The sequence below is a fragment of the Gopherus evgoodei genome, chromosome 1 (assembly GCF_007399415.2).
Source record: "Gopherus evgoodei ecotype Sinaloan lineage chromosome 1, rGopEvg1_v1.p, whole genome shotgun sequence".
Lineage (NCBI taxonomy): Eukaryota > Metazoa > Chordata > Testudines > Testudinidae > Gopherus > Gopherus evgoodei.
This window is the reverse complement of record NC_044322.1, coordinates 313,394,837-313,414,980: the sequence shown is the minus strand read 5'-3', so window position 1 is coordinate 313,414,980 and position 20,144 is coordinate 313,394,837.

Below are 20,144 nucleotides of genomic sequence, written 5' to 3'. Positions count from 1 at the left end.
TCTCCTCATATAGAAGCCATTCCGTACTCCTAATAATTTTTGTTGCCCTTTTCTGAACCTTTTCCAATTCCAAGTCCAGTTGAGCTTCATCTCTAGTTAATCCTCCTTGCTCCCTGGCTGCTTCTCCTGGGTAACCCATCACAGCCCTTTTTTACTTCTTCAAGATCTACACAGAGGGCTGGAGAGGGACTTTTTTATGTACCCAAAAATGGTTTTTCTTGCCTGTTCTTTGAATTGGCAATATTAGGAATGTCAAGTCCGTTTTTCTGTACTTCTGCATGTTGAAAGTTTCAGGTGTTAAGGCGTTTGTTGATATACCAAATAAAGCAGTAAAACAGGGCATATGCACCTGATCCACATTAAGAGCTCCTCACTTAAACTTCAAGTTTACTTCTTTTTGCTTCTCAGCTATTGTAGAACATAGATTTTAACTTTTGGGGGCAAGAATAACATATTTACTATATTATACAGCACTAAGTAATACTTAGTAATAATGCACAATAATAATCTTAAAGCTTATTTACAACAAACACAGAGAGCAAATCAGCAGGGCTGAAAGAATTGCCTTTGAGCTCACATATTTTTAAAAAGTTGAAACTTTTTTTGTATAGACTGAAGATATGAATTACTTTAAAAATAGACGACTGCTTTGATTTAAATGCACAGAGCAGGTTGACAGATCCAAAATTTAAGACACACACCTAGAAAATTACATTTTAACTTGAGTAGTGTAAATAAAATGTGCCCATGCACATGGCATAAGATTCTCTACCTTTCCAAAATGAAGTCAGCAGCTGTGATTAAAAGGCTGATTCTGCTCCCATTAAAGGTAATGGGAGTTTTTTTCCACTGCCATCCTTGAAAGCAGTACTGGGCCCAAACTACTGCTGTTCAGAAAGAAACAAATCAGCAGGATGTGTTTGTGAGCAAAAACATGTGTGTGCACTTTGTACCTTTCCCTTCCATGGCTCACTTGACAATGTTACAAGCTGGCAGTGCATTGGAATTGGCATTAAACTTGCTTTGAGAGAAGGAGTCATGCCAATTTCAGTCTCCTGTTGTGTCTCATAGCTAGAGTTATTAAAGAGAGTAAAGGGACAGCGTGAAAGTCACATGTGCATTTGCAGTAGCTTCAACGTATTGTACTACAGTAGTTTGCAGCTGGTGACTCAATGATGCATGGAAAGGCTGGTCGCTTTGACAGTAGGGTATGTATAGACAGAGGAGCAAATTAAGACAGAAGTGAAAATGTAGGGGCCTATTAACTTTGAGTGTCGTTATCACAAAAAAGTTGTAACAGTAATTACCACAGTCAGTGGATACTGCCCAATATCATGCAGCAGGGATATTTGCATTCAAAACCCTGACTCAGGTCATGTGACTGGGTTCAATGAAAGCCCAAATGAACAATCAGCATATTTAGAAATATCTTTAAACATAGGGTTTATAAGCCAAAAGAAAATTTCTCACTGTCACTAAATCTTTGCAGCAGTCTTGGCTATCAGCAACAGCTTGCTGCATACCAGGCAAATTTCTCAAAAGTTTATCTTAAGACTGTATGTTTGCCAATTCCCATTACACTCACTACTCCATTGTGTTTGCTCCCTCAGTGACTGATATGTTTAAAAACCATTCCAACTGATCATTATTTTTATTCCAAGGTCACCAGAATGTCTGTAGGAGGTGTTTTAGCTTACAAAGCAAACGTACTCTCCAAGAATAAGAGCACCATCTTAATGGAGAGTATTCTACCCAGGCTGAGTAGTAGTGTTAAATGCCCAGTAAGGTTTGTTATCACCTGACGTTTAAACATTCTGAAGTGTTGGTGCTATTCCATTTCCATTTGAAATGGTAAATTTCCTTTCCATTTCAGTCCTTACCTAAATTGTATTAATATTTTCACAACATTTTAAAGGAATCAAGGCAATATTTTATAATAAATGAATTTTTTATGGATAACTATAGAAGAATAGAATCCATTTCCTCAGAGCAGCATTCAATTGACTTAGCAACGTAGGATTAGAACGGAGCTCCTCAGTCATGAATTCCAGTCCCCTGCTATCTCAGGTAACTCTGTCATATAACCCCATTATAAATGTATGAAGCGCCATCTTAAAACAAGTTAGGTTACGTATTCCCATTACTCTTACTGGAAAGCTTTCCGGAAGCTCAGATCTCTGATGGTTACAAACATTCTTTTAATTTCCGGTCTAAGTTTATTCATGGCCAGTTTATAGACATTTGTGTTTGTGGCAACACTGTGCTTTAGATAGCTTTAAATAACGCTTCCCCTGTCTGGTGTTTGCTACCCTAACATGTTTATAGAGAGCAACCACATCCCCACTCAGCCTTCGTTTTACGAAGCATTCTGTAGTAGTTGGAGTTTCCTAAGCATTGAATGTTTCATAACCAGGTATATCACACTGTCATCTCCCATCTGGACTACAGCAAAGACATCTGTAACTGATGCCATGTCATCATCTGCCAGAATGGGATAGAGGCTCTTCGCCAGCTGGACATAGCAGGTGGTATTACTCACAGATTCTGCTATGTGAGAGCCTAGCATCAGAGCGGAATCCAGTTCACTTTTAAACTACTGACTGAATTGACCAGTTGTGGGTGTCTGTCTTTAACCAAAGGAGACTGCACTGTGGCTGCCAACTTCGCAAAGTGTTTTCCCTCTGCTCACCAGTACCACCTCTCTTATGCTCAGGTTCAGCTTCAGCCAGCTGTTCTTCATCCATGAGCTAATCTTGGCCACGCACTTGGCATTGGTTGTCTAGCTGTGTGTGATGAAGGATAAGTAGAGCTGTGTGCCATCTGAATATTGCTGGCACTTACGTCCATGTCATCCGACTGGTTCACCCAGTGGTTGCATGTAGACGCTGCATAGGACGAGAGACAGAACTGATCATTGTGGGGCTCCACAAGTGAGAGGGACTAGTAGTTGAGATGCAGTTTCCTATCATTATTTGTTTAGTTCCTCCCTCCACAAAAGACTTAAACTATTTTAGCATGTTACCATCTATTCATAGAATTTTAGGGTTGGAAGGGACCTCAGGAGGTCATCTAGTCCAACCTCCTGCTCAAAGCAGGACAACACCAACTAAATAATCCCAGCAGGCCTTTGTCAAGCCGGGCCTTAAAAACCTCTAAGGATGGAGATTCCACCACCCTCCCTAGGTAACCCATTCCCAGTGCTTCACCACCCTCCTAGTGAAATAGTGTATTCCTACTATCCAACCTAGACTCCCACACTGCAACTTGAGACCATTGCTCCTTGTTCAGTCATCTGCCACCACTGAGAACAGCCAAACTCCATCCTTTTTGGAACCCACTTCAGGTAGTTGAAGGCTGCTATCAAATCCCCCCTCACTATTTTCTTCTGCTGACTAAATAAGCCCAGTTCCCTCAGCCTCTCCTCATAAGTCATGTGCCCTAGCCCCCTAATAATTTTTGTTGCCCTCCACTGGACTCTCTCCAATTTGTCCACATCCCTTCTGTAGTGGGGGGACCAAAACTGGACACAATACTCCAGGTGTGGTCTCACCAGTGCCGAATAGATGGGAATAATCACTTCCCTTGATCTGCTGGCAATGCTTCTACTAATACAGCACAATATGGCCGTCTTGGCAACAAAGGCACACTGCTGACTCATATCCAGCGTCATTCACTGTAATCCCCAGGTCCTCTGATGGGATCCCCTTACCAGAGCCTGGGAATCAGTTACATCCACATATTCACCCCACATGCAGGCCTCTCCTGCTACCTGTCTTATGTGAGACAGCACTAGTTTGGATCAGAAATGACCTGTAAAAGTCATAAGGAGATAAATGAGGAGATTAAATTGGGGGTAGGGTTACATCTGAAACCTTGCCCACAGGAGTGGTAGAATCTCCCAGGATGTCTGGGATATTTTTCCACCGTCATCAACAAGGCATCAACAAGCTCCTTTATGAAACCTTCGTTCTGTGGTTATCTGTAAATGAGCATAAAATATGTTAGTTTTGGCTCTGGTTTTTATTGTTAGATGAATTAATTCAAATTAAATGGTCTTACCTGAGGTACCTCTTTTGGATTTGGTAGTTGAAGAGCCAATAAATGCACTGCTGCCTGCCTCCTTGTCCTTCTTAGCTCTGCGCAAAAGCCACATTATTTTTAAAAGAACAGGATTCCTGTGGTATTTGATGTATGATTGGTGACTGGAACTGAAAATATATGCTGATCGAAGAGGCCCAGTTTCATGGCTGAGGGAAATTTCAAAGCTATATTGATGGGTTTCCAACCATGGAAGTAGAAAGAGATAACAAACCTTAAATTTCAGTAAAGATCCTAAGTGACATGCCTCCGCCTGATGAGATACTTGCAACTAAATTGAAGAAGAATGATTATCATTTGACATACAAATTGGAAAAGTGATTGAAATAGGCAAATAGTGGAAAACGTTCTCCTCTAATAATTGTGCAATTTTCTGAGTGAAATCATTTAGACTGTTTTCATGTCCTTTCTCTATTCATTCACCAAATAGTCTAGAGAGCAAACTTTACTTGGGTGAATTCTCACAAAAAGCTAGTGTTCAGCTTGAATCTGCAGAAAGTTCATGTTTTTTGACCTTTTGCAGTAAAAATGTATAAGTGGGTTTGGAGTCAGACTAAGCAAGTTTGTTCATCTCCAATTTAGTTTGTTGTAATGGAACTGACTGTATGTTAATTGGCTGTTCTTTCTTTCTGGAAATTCCCAAGCTGCTCAACACAGTGCTAAATGCTATAACAATGCATACACAATTCATATTTACTAGGTCTGGAATCCTAATAACAATAGTGAAAGGAAACTGAAAACAATGTTTGTTTATTTTGATGTAGACAAAAGATAAGGATCTCCATGTATTACCCTAGGTACCCTTAACAATATTAGTACAAATTATAATGACTCAGTCAATGACTATTAGACTATTAGACTATTAGACTATTAGAGCTCCATCAATTCCATCTAGCCTCTCTAACCAGCCATAGCCAAGCAACAAATAAACATGGACAAAACCTCCCAGCCACCCCAACCTCATAACTTTCCCACTCTCCAAAGGCAGGGAGAATAACTGGGCAATGAAGCGCACCCCAAAGATCAACAGATGTGTGCAACTTGAGATTGGGTTGTAGGGTAGGAGAAGTTCTAAAGGTGACAGACACTGAGACAATGCCTTTTTGATGGACATTCCTTAAATTCGCAGCTCTGTACCTGAGATGAGTGAAGATGCTGATACTGAAAGCCATATATGACTGGAGTCTAGGACATTGTCCAGTCCAATATACAGGGATAAGTGACTTCTAGACAGACAAACAGAGCATAGATAGATGTTAGAGTAAGTCATGAATTGGCAGGATCCTGGGGGACTGTGGGAAAGTACTGGAGAACTAATAGTCATCGATTGTTTTGTCATGGAAGTCACCTGCATTCTTACTGAAGATAGCTTATGATGTTGCTCACTCAAAGTAACTTGCGGTCTGCCCAAGGCCATTGTCCATGCTCGCTGCATCAATTACTGCATAAGCAACACAGGATTGTGTGGGGGTTGTATCTGGACAGGATGCAAGTTAACAGAAACAGTTATGCCAGACCTCAAGATAAATCTAGTGGAAAAAAGGGCAACAGAGAATGTCCCACCAGGAACCTCGTTTTTTTTGTATGGAAGGGGGCTCGAGCTCATTCTATTAGCTCAGCTGTGTAAAAATAAGGCCACTGTATCCTCAAGCAAATGACAGAACAGGAAGCGCAGCTGCCCAAAGACTATGAAAGAAATCTGTATTGATTTGCATGCACCACAGTTGCAAAATGGACTATTTCCTGCCAAACTGTTAGTGAGAGACAAATTACAAAGATGTTTTCATGGAATCGCTGAAGAGTGGCCTGGTAGTGAGTTATATCTACAATAATGCTCAGACATTACATACAGCAGAAGCCTTACATTTCATCTGATTGCCTATATTCTCATTCAACAATTACATTAGTAATCCATCTGGATTCAATATGCATGAAGCGTATGTGGAAAACAGTCTGATTTGTTTCAATATACAGGCTGTGAGATATCTTCCTTGTTGATGTGAGATTCTACTTGAATTAACTCATGGCATTCTACTATCCTCAAATGACCATTCCTGCTACTATTAATGATTGATCACAGCATTCTGATTACGTTGTAATTATATATTTTGTTATTTCTCTACCTGTGACTCTTGATCATGGTATGTCATCAGTACCTTCCTGCAGTATAATATAAATTGTGTACATGTAATAAACTGGGAGAGGCTTATATTTTACTTGGTTTTAGAGACACTAAAACCTTTCTAAAAGTGTTTTGGCTGACCCAGGGATTGGACGAACATCACAGCAGTTATCATCTGGTGATTATTCAGCAAATGCCTGTTTTGTAAAAAGTGTTGATATTAGCTGATTCTTTAAAAAAGCTGCAAATGATCTATGGATTAGGTTATTTGGCATGTTGTACTAGTAATATAGCTTTTAGTGACGTACCACATTTTGTGCATTTCTAAACTTCTATTTATTATTGTTTCATTTAAAAAAAATACAATTATTCTCTTCAACATCTATCCAACCGGAAATATTTTGAAGGTGTGACACTAAGTTGCCTTCTGATTAGCTTCTGACAAATTTGCTCTGTAAACATGTCTGTGTCCACTAAAGATCAGTTGTGCTATTATGAGTATTCAAAGACTGTCAGATATCTATGCGGAGTACCTATCCACTCTGTGATCAAAATATTATACTAACTTTATGGATACATTAGAAGGTTTTGTGAATAACTAAGCAACTTGCAGTTGCAAACTAATGGCTTGCTAATTATTAACATTAAGATGTATCAAGACCAACAATTGCCTAAGGAAAAGATAACGTAAGAATTATTACTTTAGTCATTCTTACAAGTAGAGGTAGATGAAAATTGAAATGAAGCTTCATGAAAACTTTGTTCCACTAATTACATTAATTATTTTTTAAATATTTCTATCAACTTGACTTACAAATTTGTTTCTATTTTTTTAAAAAAACTACATATGAGCAGTAACAGATACTATGTAACAACGTTACTCCTTACTGAAGTCATTCACAGCGGGAAAAGTCTTAGACAGCACAGCACTGCGAAAAGTTCCAAATTTGGATGCAGAATTATTATACATTATTCAGCAATGCATGTGGACATATTTTTTAAGAAACCTACTTGTTACAGACTTTTTAATGAAAAGTTCTAACAATTAAATTAATAGAAAATAAGGAGTTTGGTTGTAGTATCTAATAGATGAGGAAGTTTAGCTTCTGGCCTTCTCTGAGTGCTATGGCACAAGGTCATTAGTAGATTTATGGTCCCTCCTGTCGTGAGATACTAGTGGAATGGTCTGAATTCATGTTTATATAGCCCACTGTATATAGCTATGTTGATGACAGTACAAGAGACAAGGTGGATGAGGTAGTATCTTTTATTGGACCAATTTCTGCTCATAAGGTTTAGATCTTCAGGTTTGCTGTAGCCCATGCCACACATCTCTGAGGCCCTGGGTTTAAAACACCAGCAGCAATAACTATTTTTATTATTATTATTAATATTTGCACTTCAATAAAGCCTAACGCTCTACCTGAAATCAGGCCCCAATATACTAGACATTGTACTTACATACAGTAAGAGATGCTCCCTATCCTTACATAGACAAGACAGATAAAGGGTGGGCAAAGGGAAGTTTTAGTCTCCCCATTTCACAGAGAGGGGACTGAGGCACAGAGAGATTAAGGCTAAAATTTTCAAATCCACCCAAGTGATCTGCATGCCCAGTTCCCTTAATTTTAAGAAAAGTTGGGCAACCAAAGCCATTAAACAGCTTTGCAAATCTTAGCCTAAGCGGCTTGCCCAAGGTCTCAGATGAAGTTGGCACACCTTTTGGTTTCTGGTGTTTCAACATATGCAATTAAATTAGCACAGCTGTATGTGTGCACACGTGGGCTCTGCCTTTAAAATGCAGTCAGCTCAGCTTATTTTCTTTGTCTGAGCTGATTTTATTTCTACTGCCCCTTAGAACATCACACTATCCAGTTTGTGAGTCATTGTGTAAACGCTTTGAGGAAGATAAAGTGCTGAGCAATTTATCTATACACAGCCATCCATATCTCTACACTTCTGTAAGCTGTGCTGCTTGTTTTACTACTTGGGTTTCTTTAACTTTTGAGGTCAGCTCTTTCAGAGTTGCTTTATACTGTATTGCCAACCTCAAGAGATCAAAAATCATGAGACCGGCCCCAAATATATCCATGAGGTTTTTTTAAAAGGTTATATTGATTTTTCAGCCTGTCTCTTGATTTTTGAACTCCCTCATCCGCTCCCAGAGTGTGTGTGTGTGAGTGAGAGACAGACAGACAGACAATTAGTGTTGCCCACTCTCCCAAATTCCGCTCCCCACCTGTGAGAACAGCAAGTGGAGACAAGGGACTTTGCTGGCTACCAGTAGGGCTGAACTTTGCAAGGGGGCTGGAGCTGCTCACGTCAGCACAAGACAACCTCCAGCATTCTCTGAAATCTCATCACTCATAAAATAAATCACAAGAGTTGGCAATGCTGTCTATGTTATTGTGGCACTGAGCCAAAAAGGATTAAGCAACTAGCAGGCCAAATGACCCAAATTCTGCCTTTAAAGACATATGAGTAAAGTATGTGAATGGTAATTAGGGCCATTCCTTATTAATAGCCAACAAAGCCATGTTTGATAGACTAGGACTTTGAAATGTAAACTTGTATTGTTAGAGAACTGGAAGAAAATAGTGATTGTAGTGGTCTATGTTTACCTATATCTTGTTAGAGGTTAACAATGTAACCAAATGATTCCTGTCTGTTACTATATTCTATTGATTTAGAGATCAAAAAGGGAACATTAACAGTTAGATGAAACCTGAATGTAATATCATTGTCTATATTTCTCTTTGAAGTTTGTAGTAAACTGTCTATGAACTTCTTAATGTTGCCTTATGCTGATGAATGCAACTAATTACCCGTGTATTCATAGGAAATAGGAGGTTTCACTTCAAAGCCATAATCATAGAATCATAGAATATTAGGGATGGAAGGGACCTCAGGAGGTCATCTAGTCCAACCCCCTGCTCAAAGCAGGACCAATTCCCAACTAAATCATACCAGCCAGGGCCTTGTCAAGGCCTGACCTTAAAAACCTCTAAGGAAGGAGATTCTACCACCTCCCTAGGTAACCCATTCCCAGTGCTTCACCACCCTCCTAGTGAAAAAGTTTTTCCTACTATCCAACCTAAGCCTCCCCCACTGCAACTTGAGACCATTACTCCTTGTTCTGTCATCAGCTACCACTGAGAACAGTCTAGATCCATCCTCTTTGCAACTCCCTTTCAGGAAGTTGAAAGCAGCTATCAAATCCCCCCTCATTCTTCTCTTCTGCAGACTAAACAATCCCAGTTCCCTCAACCTTTCCTCATAAGTCATGTGCTCAAGCCCCCTAATCATTTTTGTTGCCCTCCACTGGACTCTTTCCAATTTTTCCACATCCTTCTGTAGTGTGGGGTGCAAAACTGGACACAGTACTCCAGATGAGGCCTCATCAATGTCTAATAGAGGGGAATGATCATGTCCCTTGATCTGCTGGCAATGCCCCTACTTATACAGCCCAAAATGCCGTTAGTCTTCTTGGCAACAAAGGCACACTGTCGACTCATATCCAGCTTCTCATCCACAAGTCCCTTTATTATCAAATCCATAAACAGATGAACAATCCCACAAACACTGAAATACAGCAGCAGACAGAGAGACAGTGCAAAGTGGTTAGCCCTAGGGCTGGCATCACTCACATGTCCTGCTGGGGAACACCAGCATGTCAGTTATTATCTTCCTCATCAGTTATCATCTTTGTTGTCACCATCATCACCACTGGGTATCTTCCTGCCATCATCCCAGGCACACGAGCTGGGATACTGCTTTTATAATGTGTTACCCTGATGCCCACTGGGGATTACACGTATTTATGAAGGTGGTTACAACCTACTTTTCATTATCTGTATTTTCACACCACACTAAATTTTGGATGCCCCATTTTTCATAGACCAGTTTGTCAGTTCCCCTAATATTCATTAATATTTACATCCCTCAGTCACCATAACAATTTGTGGTTAACACATTCCTCACACTCTATATCTGCAAAAATCCCCAAAATGTTACAACCAGCCTTAACTGGCATCTTTTAACTGGTATGTTACAATAAATTTTTCACCAAACATCAGCACTTAATACATCCTTTTACTGTAACAGCACGATTTACAAGGTTATTTGTCGGTCAACTAATCATGTCAATGTAGTCGTCAGCCTCAGGCCTTTTTTAACTAAGCTAAGTATCTTATAGACCTGTGGGTGCTATATTACAACATTAATGAATAAGTATATTTCACCTCTATATCCTAAATCTTCCTGAGCTCTTATCCTTGGCTACAAAACATTTCGTAGGTGTTTTTAAATTCTTCATACCTGTTAGCATATTCAAAATCATATGAACCAGCATAATGGTCAGGTTCCATTGTCAGTGAATTGTAACTCTCTTCCTGTCACCAGCAGTCCCAGGGCCCAACCTAAAGTATGCTCCTTCAGGGGCATGAAGTTTTTAAGGCCAATCAGAGCAGAAGAAGAAGAGGATAAGGATGATTTTGTGATTAAGGAACAGGATTGAGACACAGAGGCCTATTCTGATTTCTGCCCCACATTCCCTGTGTGACCTTGTGCAAGTCACTCAACTTCTCTGTGCTTCATTTTCGTCAGTTGTAAAATACTTCTCTGGCCCTCACATGGAATAAATTAATTAATGTTGTAAGGCACTGAAATGCGAAGGTGATGAGCACTGTACAAAATCTATAGATTAAAAACAGTAAGTGGCTTGAACTCTTGGGTCATTCAACTCCTGGGTAGTAGAGAATTTTTCCAGCCAGCTAAATGTTCTGAGAAAACAAGTGAATTGAGATTTTCAGTTCTCATTATAAGTAAGAAATAGACATAGGAGGGAGGGAGGGAAACAAATGCAGAAGCCTGTGTCACTGTGTCACACTGAGAAATTCTTTTTTATGACAGTTTGATGTTCCTCAAAATATAAATGGTATCCTATAATTCTCTGCACATTCAGGCATGCCACTTGTGTGTGCTAGTGTCCCTGCCATCTGCTAACCAGTATTAGCTCATGTCAGATCTCTCTCTTTTTGGAACTGAATAGACTGCAGCTTTCATAAATTTTAGCTTGAAAGAAAAAAGATATCCTGTCAAATAGCTACTTTTTGGTATACATGCATCAGGAGTAAAATTCTAAGCTCCTGGGATATACCATGAGTATATTTTTAGCATCCATGGTTGCGTGTGTAAGTTGCATGCAAGCTATTTCTTTGTTAATAGGCCCAAGAGATGAAGTTTCTTTTCCACTTAAGCCTTTATGCTGGAAGTGGGATTTTCCCAATGCTACACTTGAAAAGGGATAATATCATGCATCATTTGCTGGACCTCCTAAGGCCTGATACCAACTTACGACATGAAGCATTTGAAAATGACAATGGATTTTTTTAAACTTCAATTTCTTATCTTTTTCAGAATAGAATGAAGTCCTGAAATTCCTTAGAGATATCTCAGTTCCATAAGAATGGCCCTACTGGGTCAGAACAATGGTCCATTTAGTCCAGTATCCCATCTTCCAACAGTGGCCTTCAAATGCTTCAGAAGGAATGAACAGAATAGGGCAATTTGTGAAGTGATCCATCCCCTGTCATCCAGTCCCAGCTTCTAGAGGTTAGAGGTTTAGAGACACCTAGAGCATGGGTTTGTGACCCTGACCATCTTGGCTAGTAGCCATTGATGGACCTATCCCCCATGAACTTATTCAATTCTTTTTTTAACCCAGTTATACTTTTTGGCCTTCACAACATCCCCTGGCAACAAATTCCACAGGTTGACTTTGAGCTTTGTCAAGAAATACTTCCTGCAGTCTACTAATTTCATTGGGTGACCCGTCAATAGTGTGTTATATAAGGGGGTAGATAATATTTCCTTATTCACTTTCTCCATACTAGTCATGATTTTATAGACCTCTATCATATCCACCCTTATTTGTCTCTTTTCTAAACTGAACAGACCTAGTCTTTTTAATTTCTCCTCATATGGAAGCTGTTCCAGACCCCTAATTATTTTTGTTGCCCCTCTCTGTACCTTTTCCATTTCTAGTATATCTTTTATGAGATGGATGACCAGAACTACATGCAATATTCAAGGTGTGGGTGAACCATGGATTTAGATACTGGCATTATGATATTTTCTCTCTTATTATTTATTCCTTCTTAATGGTTGCTAACATTCTGTTGGCTTTTTTGACTGCTGCTGCACGTTAAGCAGATGTTTTCAGAGAACTACCCACAATGACTCCACAATTTCTTTCTGGAGTTATAAGAGCTAATATAGACCCCATAATTTTGTATGTATAAATGGGATTATGTGTTCCAGTGTGAATTACTTTGTATTTATCGACATTCCATTTCCTCTGCCATTTTGGTGCCCAGTTGCCCAGTTCAGTAAGCTCCCTTTGTAACTCCTCATACTCAGCTTTGGATTTAAGTATCTTGAGTAATTTTGCTTCATCTGCAAACTTGGCCAACTCACTTTTTACCCCTTTTTCCAGATCATTTGTGAATATGTTTCTTCCATGTCAAAATGAACTGCATATGGAGGGTCAGATCCTGCACAAATCTGTGTGCTGTATAAGCCAGTGCTTAGTGGTTTTGCAACCCACATAACATATGTGAACAGGCTTCTGCAGGGACATAGCTTCTATCACAATATGCTCCAGCTTATCCCCTTTATAACTTGCCATTGCTTCTCACCACATACAAACATAAAGAGAGAGTGTTGTGACAGGTTACAGTGTCAGTGATTCATATCCTTGTCGACAATCTAAGTGGTGTGACAACCATTATCAAACAGAAGCAGTTAACAAAACTGCTGTTTTAGAGGCAGGAGAATGAGTGAACCATGTGGAGTAGTCCAATGGACCCATACAGCAGTGTGCCATTGCAAGTAATAAGGCTGCAGGAACCTAATTGTAAGACAGTTATTGTTCTGTTAGCAACAGATGTCATGTGTCTGAAAGACAGGGACCTTTGTCACCAATGCAAGATGCCATGTGTCACCAGGCCAATGATGCATGCAGTATGTGGGCACCAAACAGAAGCAGCCTCACCACACAGTCCCAGGAAGTGGCAGGGATGAACAAACATAGAAAATGGTCACGCCAACAGTTCCATTGAGGTAGGTCAAGAGTGGTGGAAGACAACAGAAGCTGCCAATAACCACCACCTCCCCACCCCCTCCACCCCGCCACACACTATCTACAAGCCATTAACACACAGGGGACATGGACCTTGACAGACAGACACAACCAACAACTCTTGTGCTTCCTTACTGTTTGGGACGGATAATAGAGAGAATCATCCACCCCCATCCCCTTCACACTCCCACACTTCTGTGGCACAAAGCAGCTGGAAAACCAGAATAAACAGCTACTTGGGGGTTTCCCTAGCATAAGAGCTGGCTGTGTATCTCTCATTCCTCCTGACCTCCAGCAAACGGGCTTTGGCCAGCATGCTGTTCCATTCTGGCAGTCTCAGCTGCTAGAACAGCCCCTTGGGAATAGCTGCAACTGGATGCAACTTAGAGCAGCCCTGAGGCTGTTTTACATTATCCTGGCGCCTGAACCAGCCACCAACTTGTTGGGGTGAAAGGGCCCCCGAAAAGCAGAACAGAGACACCTTTGCATCACCTCACCTCTGTGTTGCACGGGGCACCTCATCAATGTGTTTGAGGATATGGACCTTTCCATACAAATTTAATTTCAAAGCTGGAATTCACAAACTTGAGAAAAAGCAAGGCTGATAAACAAAATGTTGCCAAGCCCTTAGTTACAGCAGCACAGTCAATACACACTAGACTAATTTTAAAACAGCAAAAGAGTCCTTTTAGAGGTTTTAGAGATGAATTCTTCCCATGCCAAGGAACAAATGAGAAACTCAGATGGTTGTTTAATCGTTTATACATGATCACAGCAGGGTAGAACAAAGTTATTTAGCACAAGTGCTTCTCTAATTGTGCAATACAGTTGGGGAAACATCAGCTTTGTTCAATGGCCCTCAAACTCACACTTTCATCTGCCTGTTACAGTGTGCTGTGCCATAGCATAAGCCCTTGAGAGAGATTGCTTGGATCCTGATTATTGTCTACACAGTCTGCGTTTCCTTAAGTGGATTTGTTTGGTAGCAAGACTGCGAATGTGCTAGTCATTTACACAGCAAACAAGAAAATTAGCAAAGCTGGTTAAATAATGCTAACATTGTGGCCTGTGATGATAGTCCTGATTCTTTCTTGTATTTGTGTCCTCAAGCTAGGGCTCTCAAGTGATTAAATAAATTAATCATGATTGATTGTGTGATTAAAAAAATAATTGCGATTAATCGCACTGTTAACCATAAGAGAATAACATTTATTTAAATATTTTTGGATGTTTTCTACATTTTTAAATGTATTGATTTCAATTACAATATAGAATACAAAGTGTACAATACGCACTTTATTTTTGATTACAAGTATTTGCACTGTAAAAAGACAAAAGAAATAGTATTTTTCAATTCACCTAATACAAGTACAGTAGTGCAATATCTTTATCATGAGAGTTCAACTTACAAATATAGAATTATGTACAAAAATACTGATTTCAAAAATAAAACAAAGTCCATTCAGTCCTACTTCTTGTTCAGCCAATTGCTCAAACAAGTTTGTTTACATTTGCAGGAGATAATGCTTCCTGCTTCTTGTTTACAATGCCACCTGAAAGTGAGAACTGGTATTCTCATGGCACTGTTGTAGCTGGCACTGCAAGACATTTATGTGCCAGATGAGCATGCTTCAACCACCATTCCAGAGGACATGTATCCATGCTAATGATGGGTTCTGCTCAAAAATGATGCAAAGCAGTGTGGACCGATGCATGTTCATTTTCATTATCTGAATCAGATGCCACCAGCAGAAGGTTGATTTTCTTTTTTGGTGGTTTGGGTGCTGTAGTTTCCACATAAGAGTGTTGCTCCTTTAAGACTTCTGAAAGCATTCTCCACACCTCATCCCTCTCAGATTTTGGATGGCACTTCAGATTCTTAAATCTTGGGTTGAGTGTTGTAGCTATCTTTAGAAATCTCACATTGGGACCTTCTTTGCATTTTGTCAGACTGCTATAACATGAAATATATGGCAGAATGTGGGTAAAACAGAGCAGGGGACATAAAATTTTCCCCCAAGGAGTTCAGTCACAAATATAATTAATGCATTATTTTTTTAACAAGTGTCATCAAAGCATGAAGAGGCATACGAATGTTTAACATATCTGTCATGTAAATACCTTGCAATGCTGGCTACAAAAGTGCCATGCAAATGCCTTTTCTCACTTTCAGGTGGCATTGTAAATAAGAAGAGGGCAACACTATCTCCTGTAAATGTAAACAAACTTGTTTGTCTTAGCAATTGGCTGAACAAGAAGTGGGACTGAGTGGACTTGTAGCTTCTGAAGTTTTACATTGTTCTGGTTTTGAGTGCAGTTATGTAACAAAAAAAATCTACATTTGTTAATTGCACTTTCAGGACAAAGATTGCACTACAGTACTTGTCTGAGGTGAATTGAAAAATACTATTTCTTCTGTCTATCATTTTTACAGTGCAAATATTTGTAATCAAAATATAAACTTTGATTTCAATTATAACACAGATTACAAGATATATATGAAAATGTAGAAAAACATCCAAAATATTTTAAAAATTTCAATTGGTAGTCTCTTGTTTAACAATCGAATTAAAACTGCGATTAATCACAATTAAGTTTTTTAATTGTGATTAATTTTTTTGCATTAATTGTGTGATTTAACTGCGATTAATTGACAGCCCTACCTGAAGCACATTTTTGCATGTGTTAGTGTGGTTGACAATAATAGTGTAAAAGCTACATAAACAGATATACTCCTATTCTCCACAAAGACTGTGAAGAGAATGAAAGATATCTGGGTTTTCAAGAGATACAGTAAGTATTGTGAATATTTAGGCTTGCTAGGGCTACTTTCAAATGGGATGATATGAATTGATTTAATATTTATAGGGGTGTCATCTGATGGGATAGCAATTATTTTTTCACCATGCTTTGGGGCTAGAGACATGGAGTGTTGACTCCTCTAAACTGGCTCGTAGAAAGGGCACAAAAAAACTCATTTACCCAAAGTGCCGGTACAAACCCTGTGCTTTACTTTTCAGGAAAATAAATCATAACTATATGGGGCGAGATTCTGCTCACTTGGCTCAAGCAGGTAATCCCACGGATTCAGATTGGACTACTTGTGTGAGTACAGCAAACAGGATTAGCACGTTAGAGTAAATAATGTGATGAGCTAGTTAAAACCTTGGTATGAATTTAGTTAAAACCCCATTGAGATTGATGTGTAATTGAAGGGCAAGTTCACATCCAACTGTGAGCATGTGCCCTCTTCTAAGACTCCCCCCAAGTCTCAGAATGTAACTGTGGGAGTTGAGGCTGGAAAAGTTGTGCAGAGGTGAATCCCCCTGTTACAGGTGTCATCCTCGGGGTGCAGTCTGGGAGCCACGGGAACCACTGCACCCCTCTAAGACACACTAGGAGCTGCGGGTAGCCGTGCCTGCGGATGGTCAATGTAAACAAACTGTCTCACAGCTTGCCAGCGGATTACCCTGACGGGCTGCATGCAGCCCACAGGCCACAGAGGGCTGTGTGCAGCCTGCGGGCCACAGATTGCCCACCACTGAGTTGGAGACACAGCCAGCCAGGGAGTGCCACACACCCAAGCTACCTGAGTACTGTACCAAAGCCACTCAATGACATACAGCCAACTTCCCAACTCCCCGCACCTTGCACCCCTGCGAGGCTATAAACCCAGAATTATACTGTCTTATACTGCACAGGGATCTGTACAAGGTATGCACATAAATAAAGTTCAACATCCCCTCGATGTGGGAAGGATATGCAAATTCTGTGTTAGCCAAGCTGAGATTTTTCCTCAGGCACTTCATTCATTAGATAAAGCAAAAAATAAATTTCTTTTACTACAAAAGATAGATTATAAGTGATTATAAGTGACAGCAAACAGATCAAAGCAGATTACCTAGCAAATAAACAAAATAGAAACTAAGCCTAATATACTAGATAGATTGGATGTAGATTAGCAATTTCTCATCCTGGCTGGTGATACAAGCTGTCCACCAGGTTTCCATACACAGGCTTTTAGCCTGGGACCAGCACTTCCCCCAGTTCAGTCTTTGTTCCTCAGGTATTTCCAGGAGTTCTCTTGTGTGGGGGATAAGGCCCCCAAATGATGTCACACCCCTCCTTATACAGCTTTACCATATGTTGGGAACCCTTTATTCCAAGTTCAGTTGCCAGGCCAGGTTTGTGGAAAAATACAGGTATCAAAATGGAGTTCATTGTCAAGTGGTCTGGTCACATGCCCTTTCATGCCCTGCTGAGTTATAGCAACCATTACAGGCTGGCTGGAGCATTCTCAGGAAGGCTAAGCTCTTCCATGGTCCATTGTCTTTGCTAATGGGACATCAGCACTGTCTAACTTCTTCACTGTTGTAGTGTTTTCCAGAGTAAGCTCATTTGAAACACAGGTACATAGTCAATATTCATACCTTCAGATACAAACATGATACATGCATATAACTATGATAATCATAATCAGCAAATCATAACTTTTCTAACACCTTACATGACCCATCTTGTACAAAATGCATCATAATTATGACATAATCATATCATAATAATACCACTATGATGAATATGGGGTATAGTGTCACACTCCCATTTGAACGGAATGGTCAAGGCCTGTTTTAGCCATCAAATTCCACAGACAGAATAGGCATTCCTCAGGGGCCAACTGAAAGGGGCCCCTCACTGATGGCTGAAAGGCAATCTAGAGAGAGAAACCCAAAAGAAATTTGGGAAGGAGTAAAGTTTCTATGTTGGCGATGTGAAACTATCTTGATAGAGACCATGTAAATCGTTATATTGTATCACTTGTAATTTGTTAAATTCTTCCTTCAGTTTTTGTTTGGGATGATTTGGTCTTCTACATTTTAGGTCTCATCAGGATGACCACTGAAACTGAAGTGGGGAGTATGGTTAAGTATTAGGTGAAATCTTGTGATGGGTTAAGTTAAACCCATTCCCATTGAGATTGGTAGGTGGGGGCTTGTGTTTACAATTATGTTAACTGAATGGTGAGTTCATACTTAAGACAATTTAATCTTTGTCAACAGCAGAAATTTGTGTCTCACAAGTCTTTACATTTCTACATTCCCACTATCAAAAGCAAAAATTCTAAAGCAATGATAATACAAAAGCATATAATTCTAAAAACAAGCTTTAGAAAGGGGAGGCGGGGGAACAGTCCTATCCTATTACATTGTGATCTCTTATTATAGTCACTTAACATTTTTAATAAAAGACATTCTACTAAATAGAATATTTATGACATGTGATTACTTAGGAGTACAATGTTAATTAATTGGGATGATCAGAAGATTTTAAAATTTCTGGGAAAAAATGGGGAAGAGATATTTGGGAAAACATTCTCAAATTTTGCTTTCAATTTTCAACCATTTGTGCTGACTGGAATAAAGCTGCCTCTTCCATTATTTTATCCTCAGATTCAAGAACACGGTGAACAATTTGAAATTAATTTGATAACCACTTTGACAGCTGCATCAACTACACTCTGATAATTATCTAAGTATTTTTGTAATTTCAGTGCATAGCGCATCTACGTATTTTCAGTTGGTTGCATACTTAACCCATGGAAAGCAGGTACTTTATCTCCAGAGATATCCATTAATTAACATACTCCAGTAGGCAGGGCTGGCTCCAGGGTTTTTGCCGCCCAAAGCACCAAAAAAAAAAAAAAAGCTGCAATTGCAATCGGCGCCTGCTCCATCACGCCACTATCTTCTTCAGCAGCAATGCAGCAGCAGGTCCTTCCCTCTGAGAGGGACCCACTGCTGAATTGCAGCCGAAAAGCCCAATATGCCGCCCCTTCCGCTGCTTGCTGAGCTGGTGCCTGGAGCTGGCCCTGCCAGTAGACTAAAAAAGTGTAAGTTGTGCAAACTGTACCAACTCACAAAATTAAAGTCAACAAAGAAACATAAAATCAACATTTATTCATGACAGATATGTAATATTTCATTATAAAATGGACTTAAATACTGAGGAACAAATCAATTTGTAATGTAACAGCATTCTTAGAGCAGGTTGTTTGCCTCCTAATGTTTTATAGAAAACACACAGCTAAAATACTGTTCTTTCTTTTGATCTACATCTCAAGTGAATTCCTTCTTTAATTCACACCAGTTAATTCTTTTTTAATTAAGAGTGTCATCACAGTTTTGAGTTCAGTAGAATTAGTTTAATTTTGCATTTACGATATTCCACTTGACTCCTTTGATTTAAAGAAAGAAACCTTTATTAACTGAGAAACTGAACCATATGAATTAAAATATAAATCAGCTATTCATTCTAATTGGCTTCTTCTTTATTTTGCATTTTACTGAGTGATAAAGATCTGAGGAGAATAATGTAACTTTTATGGTATCCTAAATTAACTAAAAACAAAATTCAGCTTATAGTCAAATAAGTGGCGGGAAGACACGGGTCAGGAGTAGGGTTTTGGTGGAAAGGGCTGGGTGGAGGCAGGGCCTGGGGAAGAGCAAGGTGTTGAGCAGCCCAGGGACTCAGAGGAAGCCAGTGCCTCTGCCTGTAGTTCAGTATACAGTATTGATATCCTTCTCTACTGAGCAGGTCTAGGGAAGGAAGTATTGCATATTACCTACAAATGCTTCTGGTTGAGTAAAGACTAGAAGCATCATTGGGCTCTGAAAGGAGTAATATATAGGTGGAGCTGGTAGCACTGCCTGTACTTAAGGTTGCTATTATAAGTGTAAAATTTTCCGTTTCCTATTATAAGACCCTGTTGTCAGTTGCTTATAGCTT